Below are 8,735 nucleotides of genomic sequence, written 5' to 3'. Positions count from 1 at the left end.
TGTAGCCCACCAGGCTCCTCTGTACATGGGATTCTCCAGGTGGGAATACTGGAGTGGGTTGCCATTTCTTTCTCTAGGGGATCTTCCTGTCCCAGGGATCAAACCCACATCTCCTGCATCTGCTGCATTAGCAGGCTGATTCTTTACTATCGTGCTGAGAAGCCCAGAGATAGTCTGGAGGAGGAAGTGGTAAGCCACTCCAGTATTCTGGCCTGGAAATCCCCATGAATGGAGGAGCCTGGTGGGCTACAGTCCATGTGGTCACAAAGAGTCAGACACGACTCAGAGACAGCCTATATATATTTAAATATATGACACTGCAGGAAGCTAACCTGGAGCGTTTTATTTTTCACTGATTATGACTTACTGCTGTGCTCTGTCCAGTCTCCCTTCTCTACAGGGTGGGCATAAGATGAACAGACCCATAGCTTTCTGTTCACCTTTAGTTACTCTAGTTTAAAATTCCAATCTCATATCAGCTCCAAGCCTACCCCTACTGCTGGCTGGGAGGGACCTCCATACCTGCTCCTTCGCTCCGCCCCTTGGAGTGGGCACATGATCGGCTCAATGGTATCTCTCTCCCCCTCCTTTTTCAAGGCTGGGCACTGAGAGGGGCAACAGGGAAGAAAGGCAAATGTCTCTTAGCTGCTTACACTGTGGTCCTCTCCCTGTGAATGGTCACAGCATCCCGGCCAACACTGGCCCTCAGACATGCCCTCTGAATGGCTGGCTCTTTGGGGCTCCCAGGGCTTCCCTGATGGCTCAGAGGGTAAAGCATCTGCCTGCAATGTGGGTTCGATCCCTGGGTGGGGAAGATCCCCTGGAGAAGGAAATGGCAACCCACTCCAGTATTCTGGCCTGGGAAATCCCATGGACAGAGAAGCCTGGTGGGCTACAGTCCATGGGGTTGCAAAGAGTTGGACACGAGTGAGCGACTTCACTTTTACTTGGGGTGCCCAGGTAAGTTCTTCAGAGAGGGTTTCTGAAGAACAGAAACACAGTCTCCCCAGTGTGGCAGAGCCAGCTCCAGGCTGACTTCTACCAGCAGGCTCTTGCTGCTCCTGCTGCTCCTGCTGCTATGACCAGATCAACGCTGTCACCTTCCCTGATGCCCATTGGTCCCATGGAAACTCACGCATCTTCTATCTCTCCTGAGGCTCTTCACCCTCCTGGGTAGTAGCACAGGACAGACCCAGGTACTGACAATCTGAGTGCCTGTCCAGCTGGCAAGTGAGCTACCCGTCTGCCTTTTGCAGGGGCATGCCAATCTTTCAGAATGTTTCTCTTGGAGCCCTTCTCACTTGGCTTGGGGGAGAAAAGGAAAAACACCAATGTGCTTTTCTGGGCCAACCAGGGTCGGGAAAGGTGGTGGGGACAGCGGGCTGATGATCACAGGGTCAGTTCCATCATCTTTCTGCAAGCCCTGAAAAGGAAGGCTTGCCAGCTGTCGAAAGTTTTCTACAGAACATGCAGTATTTGCCCTTCTTCACCCCTAGCTCTGGCCTCCCAATTCCAGTGCAAAAACAAAGTTTTTTTTTGTTTTTTGTTTTTTTAGATAAAAGGTAGCAAACTGCAGTCACCTTGTTACATCTTAACAAGAGACTGTCCCATACCAGTTCACACGGTCTGCCTCTTTAAAAAAAAAACATTTCCTAAGTCTCCCATCATATTGCCATATATTATTACTAAACTAGTGCCTCTGGATGGATATTCAAGTTGAGCACTCACCAATGCTTTCTTTTGTACTGACATCAGGGGAATTAGCAAGAAAAACAACCAGCTTGTAGACCATTCACAAGAGTGGATATGTATCAACAAAAAAAGGTATCCAGATAAAAGTTAGACTAGAACTTAGATAATAACAGGAATGAAAGTCAAATCTTCGTCCTAAAGTGAGTTCAGCTAAGCTTTCTGGGCTTTTATCAGCTTTGCAGAGTCAAGCCGAGCTTCAAGGAGGGAGTTGGCGCTCGGATGACGCTGTTAGCGGGGAGACGCATCACAAAGTCCTGTGTGAGAGCAGACTGTGCTCAGGTGTGCTTTCAGAAAAGCCCGGCATTGTGATTTTATTTTCACTCCCACTTGGAACCACTCTTTTCTCTCTCACCAGCAAGGCTGTGACTGTCTCTCCCACGATGTCCTCGAACACACATGCCATTTTCCTCCTTGTCCTGGCTCTATAATCCGCACGAAAGTATAAAATGTTCTGTCTTACTTGAAAGTTGTGTCTGGGGTGGAGGCGGGCACTCACTGGCAGGAGAGGTTCCACCCTCCAAGGGAGATACTGGGCACTCCTTTCATTGACTCCAATGCCTGCCTGTTCTGCGGAGGGGCTCAAGGGCAGGCTGCAAAAATACAGCAGAAAAATGTCCTGGCGGGGATGCCAGCACACGACATGGCTCAGGGAGGTGCCTCTGAGGCCTACTCCAGACCATTGCTGGCCTCCCTCTCAGACCGTGGGCTTGGCTGGGTGGAGCACAGAGCATCTGTTTTGGACTCAGACACACCTGGGCTTGACTCCCAAGCCTCTCCCTTCCCAGCTGGAAAGCCTTGGATGGCCTCCAAACCTGCCTGGGGCTGCTTTCCTATCTGCAAGTGGCAGGTAGTACATCTACTGTGGAGGGGATATTTATCAGATAAATATCCTGACAATCTGACTTCAGAAAGGAGGAAACGGCAGATCTGAAACTGTTGAGAACATTTAGGCTCAGAGGCATGTATCAAAGAAGTGGTTCAGTTCAGTTCAATTCAGTTCAGTTCAGTCGCTCAGTCCTGTCCGACTCTTTGTGACCCCATGAACCGCACCACGCCAGGCCTCCCTGTCCATCACCAACTCCCGGACACCCAAACCCATGTCCATCGAGTCGGTAATGCCATCCAGCCATCTCATCCTCTGTCATCCCCTTCTCCTGCCTTCAATCTTTCCCAGCATCAGGGGCTTTTCCAATGAGTCAGCTCTTCAGGTGGCCAAAGTATTGGAGTTTCAGCTTCAACATTAGTCCTTCCAATGAACACTCGGGATTGATCTCCTTTAGGATGGACTGGTTGGATCTCCTTATAGTCCAAGGGACTCTCAAGAGTCTTCTCCAACACCACAGTTCAAGAGCATCAGTTCTTTGGTGCTCAGCTTTCTTTATAGTCCAACTCTCACATCCATACATGACTACTGGAAAGAAGTGGTTAAAACCATCTATTCAACAGCACAAGCTGTCATCCTTTATTTCAGGGTTTTCAGCTTCATTTGCTGAAACAAGATGAAGTCCCTGTTGGCGGTTCTCTGCTCCCAAGAGAGCAGAGCTGGGAGCTGGTGGTGAACACTGTGGTTGCCTCCCTGACACATGTGTTCCCCTTCCTCCTCCCAGCTTTTCCCAGGAGTCCAGTCCTCCCCAACACAGCCCCTTCCCTCAGGAGAGGCTAAACCATCTCCACTCCAGGTAAGGGCCTGAGTCTTCAAGGTGGAGGTCTTTGGAGAGGCACAGAGATCATTCCATTCCTTGTGCCTATCCATGGGTCAGGAACGAGCCTGGGGGGCAATCTGGACCCACATCCAGTGAACTGTGGGAAAACTTCAGACATGAGAAGTTTTCTCACTTCCTCTGGACACTTGTTCACAGAGATGAGGGACTCCACTGCCAGGCTGAGGGTAAAGCCACCACGTGGACAAGGGCAGGTGAATGGAGCTGAAGCCACTCACCCGTGCCAGCTCCAAAGCTGTGCCACTTGCAGACTTTTGATTTTTTTGAATATTAATTAAAATTTTTTAATTAATTAATTAATTTTGGGGGGCATCTTACTACTGTGCACAGGCTTTTTCTAGTTGCCACGAGCCGCTCTAGTTGCGATGCACAGGCTTCTCACTGCAGTGGCTTCTCTTGCTGTGGAGCACAGGCTTTAGGGGGTGCCAGCTTCAGCAGTTGTGGCACACAGGCTTAGTTGCTCCGTGGCACGTGGAAATCTTCCCAGACCAGGAACCGAACCTGTGTCCCCTGCATTGGCAGGCATACTCTTAACCACTGGACCACCAAGGAAGTCTGATTTTTTAAAAAATATATTATTATTTAAGCCAGTTTGAGTTGGGGTGTCTGTTTCTTATGGCCAAAGGCATCCCATACAGGAGTGATGGATCAGTCCAGAAAATCCCTTCGCCTCTGGTGTAGCTACCTTGGGAAAGAGGCACCAGTCAAAGAGGAGCCCTGCTCTTGATGGTGAAAGGGAGTGGAAGACAATAAAGTCAGAGTGCCACCTGTGACAGAGAAAGGCGGATCGATGATCCATCAGTGTGCCGTCTCCTTGTGCTGGCCCAGAGAGCCCAGGTATCAAGCACACATCGGTGCACTTAGGGAAGAGAGCCCTGACCTTGGGGTGGGCAGGTGAACCACCTCCAGCACTGCAGACAGAAGGGAAGGGTGCTGGGGGCAGGGGTGGGTGGAGGAGGGATGCCCTGCTGGTGTCACCCCTGCCTGGCCCACCCCTGCCTGGGCCACCCTCTTCCTCCTACCTTTGAACAGTTATGTGAGGAGGGATGCTTGCACCAGCTACAGGCAACCTGCAGTCATGAGGGGAGCACCAGGAGAATCTCAGAAACACTCGCCCACAGCCCTGGATCCCTGAGCCTCTGAGCCAGCTTCCTACCTCCAACTAACTGATAGCCAAGAAAACCAAAGCCCTCTAATGAAAACCAGTTCAGGGACTTCCCTGGTAGCCCAGTGGCAAAGACTCGGCGCTCCCAACACAGGGGGCCCAGGTTCCATCCCTGGTCAGGGAACTAGATCTCACAGGAAGCAACTAAGAGTTCACATGCCACAGCTAAGGATTCCACACAAAGGATTCCAAACTAAGGATTCCGCAACCAAGGCTGAAGATCTCGCGAGCTGTAATGAAGACCCGGCAATAAATAAATAAATATTTTGAAAAAAGAGAGAAGAAAACCAGTTTAAACTGGGTATTTCCTTGCTGCTGCTGCTGCTAAGTTGCTTCAGTCATGTCCAACTCTGTGCGACCCCAGAGACGGCAGCCCACCAGGCTCCCCCGTCCCTGGGATTCTCCAAGCAAGAACACTGGAGTGGGTTGCCATTTCCTTCTCCAGTGCATGAAAGTGAAAAGTGAAAGTGAAGTCGCTCAGTCGTGTCTGACCCTCAGCGACCCCATGGACTGCAGCCTTCCAGGCTCCTCCGGCCATGGGATTTTCCAGGCAAGAGTACTGGAGTGGGGTGCCATTGTCTTACTTTGTACCTAAAACATCCAAACAGCTAAACCTAATTAGAGGCTGGGGCTGTAAAAAACTAGGGCATTATGTTCCGCTTGTTTATATGATGCTCTGAAGTCTAAATCTATGTGCTTTCTCTCCAAGTATCCTGGAACCCCTTAGAGGGAATCCAAGGGGTTCCCTTGGATTCACAGCTCAAGGGGAGCCCTTAACCCTCCATCTTTCCCCCAGCACGTCCATTCCTCAGGAGACAGGTCAGATGCTCTGTGAGATATGCGACCTTAGCACCAGGAGCTGGGATGAGAGAGAAACATGCCACTTCCTTCCCGCTGCCCCTGATAAAGAAATATCTAATAAATAGCTCAGTTAGATTTGCCTGATGTGATCCGCATGAGAGGAGAAAAAGCCCTCCCATGAATCCAATAGAAAAAGTAAGAACTGCCTATGGTGAAACACCTGGAAAAGTGGAAGGATACAATCTTGAGCTCAAATGACAGCAAGAAAGTTCAGTGGGACTAGGAACCCTGAGGGCACCAGTATTACTGGGTGATGTGATATTATACCAAACAGTCTTAGAAAAGGTGGCAACTTTTTGGAGAGACTTTTCAAGTATGTGGTGCAGCCTGTTGGAGAGAGCAGCCACTGCTCCTGACCATGGTTGAACTTCAAGTCCTCCAAGTCAGAGACCCTCTCCCTATTACTCTAGTCGGTTTGGGGTTCCAAGTGTCTACCTTTCAAAGTCGCTGTGAGGTTGAGAGGTAATGTATATAAAGCACCTAGCACTGAGCCTAGCACACAGTAGGTCTATAGTTAATGGGAGCTGCCGTGTTTCTGAGTTCAGTACCAAGCAGCGCCCCCTAGAGGTGGAAGGTGAGGGACCACAGTTCAGTTCAGTCACTCAGCTGTGTCTGACTCTGCGACCCCATGGACCATAGCACGCCAGGCCTCCCTGCCCATCACCAACTCCCTGAGTTTACTCAAACTCATATCCACTGAGTCGGTGTTGCCATCTAACCATCTCATCCTCTGTCGTCCCCTTCTTCTCCTGCCCTGAATCTTTCCCAGCATCAGGGTCTTTTCCAATGAGTCGATTCTTCGCATCAGGTGGCCAAAGTATTGGATTTTCAGCTGCAAAGTATTGGCGTTTCCATAGTGGCCTGCTGCAGGGTCAGGGGCTCTGAGTGTAGCAGAGACTACATGGAACCTTTTGAAGGAGGTCACCGTTATTTTCTTTTTTGCTTTGGCTCCATCCCTTCATTCTTTCTGGAGTTATTTCTCCACTGATCCCCAGTAGTATATTGCGCACCTACTGACGTGGGGGGTTCCTCTTTCAGTATCCTATCATTTTGCCTTTTCATACTGTTCATGGGGTTCTCAAGGCAAGAATACTGAAGTGGTTTGCCATTCCCTTCTCCAGTGGACCACATTCTGTCAGATCTCTCCACCATGACCCGCCCGTCTTGGGTTGCCCCACGGGCATGGCTTAGTTTCACTGAGTTAGACAAGGTTGTGGTCCTAGTGTGATTAGACTGACTAGTTTCCTGTGAGTATGGTTTCAGTGTGTTTGCCCTCTGATGCCCTCTTGCAACACCTACCGTCTTACTTGGGTTTCTCTTACCTTGGGCATGGGGTATCTCTTCACAGCTCCTCCAGCAAAGCGCAGCCATTGCTCCTTACCTTGGACGAGGGGTATCTCCTCACCGCCGCCCTTCTTGACCTTGAAAGTGGGATAGCTCCTCTAGGCCCTTCTACGCCCACGCAGCCAGAATGAAGGGATGGAGTCGAAGCAAAAAGAATACCCAGCTGTAGATGTGACTGGTGATAGCAGCAAGGTCCGATGCTATAAAGAGCAATATTGCATAGGAACCTGGAATGTCAGGTCCATGAATCAAGGCAAATTGGAAGTGGTCAAACAAGAGATGGCAAGAGTGAATTTCGACATTCTAGGATTCAGTGAACTGAAATGGACTGGAATGGGTGAAGTTAACTCAGATGACCATTATATCTACTACTGTGGGCAGGAATCCCTCAGAAGAAATGGAGTGGCCATCATGGTCAACAAAAGAGTCCCAAATACAGTACTTGGATGCAATCTCAAAAACGACAGAATGATCTCTGTTCATTTCCAAACCATTCAATATCACAGTAATCCAAGTCTATGCCCCAACCAGTAATGCTAAAGAAGCTGAAGTTGAACGGTTCTGTGAAGACCTACAAGACCTTTTAGAACTAACACCCAAAAGATGTCCTTTTCATTACAGGGGACTAGAATGCAAAAGTAGGAAGTCAAGAAACACCTGGAGTAACAGGAAAATTTGGCCTTGGAATACGGAATGAAGCAGGGCAAAGACTAATAGAGTTTTGCCAAGAAAATGCACTGGTCATAACAAACACCCTCTTCCAACAACACAAGAGAAGACTCTATACATGGACATCATCAGATGGTCAACACCAAAATCAGATTGATTACATTCTTTGCAGCCAAAGATGGAGAAGCTCTATACAGTCAGCAAAAACAAGACCAGGAGCTGACTGTGGCTCAGACCATGAACTCCTTATTGCCAAATTCAGACTTAAATTGAAGAAAGTAGGGAAAACCACTAGACCATTCAGGTATGACCTAAATCAAATCCCTTATGATTATACAGTGGAAGTGAGAAATAGATTTAAGGGCCTAGATCTGATAGATAGAGTGCCTGACGAACTATGGAATGAGGTTCGTGACATTGTACAGGAGACAGGGATCAAGACCATCCCCATGGAAAAGAAATGCAAAAAAGCACAATGGCTGTCTGGGGAGGCCTTATAAATAGCTGTGAAAAGAAGAGAAGTGAAAAGCAAAGGAGAAAAGGAAAGATATAAACATCTGAATGCAGAGTTCCAAAGAATAGCAAGAAGAGATAAGAAAGCCTTCTTCAGCGATCAATGCAAAGAAATAGAGGAAAACAACAGAATGGGAAAGACTAGGGATCTCTTCAAGAAAATCAGAGATACCAAAGGAACATTTCATGCAAAGATGGGCTCGATAAAGGACAGAAATGGTATGGACCTAACAGAAGCAGAAGATATTAAGAAGAGATGTCAAGAATACACAGAAGAACTGTACAAAAAAGATCTTCACGACCCAGATAATCACGATGGTGTGATCACTGACCTAGAGCCAGACATCCTGGAATGTGAAGTCAAGTGGGCCTTAGAAAGCATCACTACGAACAAAGCTAGTGGAGGTGATAGAATTCCAATTGAGCTATTTCAAATCCTGAAAGATGATGCTGTGAAAGTGCTGCACTCAATATACCAGCAAATTTGGAAAACTCAGCAGTGGCCACAGGACTGGAAAAGGTCAGTTTTCATTCCAATCCCAAGAAAGGCAATGCCAAAGAATCCTCAAACTACCGCACAATTGCACTCATCTCACACGCTAGTAAAGTAATGCTTAAAATTCTCCAAGCCAGGCTTCAGCAATATGTGAACCGTGAACTTCCTGATGTTCAAGCTGGTTTTAGAAAAGGCAGAGGAACCAGAGATCAAA

The sequence above is a fragment of the Bos mutus genome, chromosome 7 (assembly GCF_027580195.1).
Source record: "Bos mutus isolate GX-2022 chromosome 7, NWIPB_WYAK_1.1, whole genome shotgun sequence".
Taxonomy (NCBI): Eukaryota; Metazoa; Chordata; class Mammalia; order Artiodactyla; family Bovidae; genus Bos; species Bos mutus.
This window is presented reverse-complemented; position numbering follows the sequence as displayed.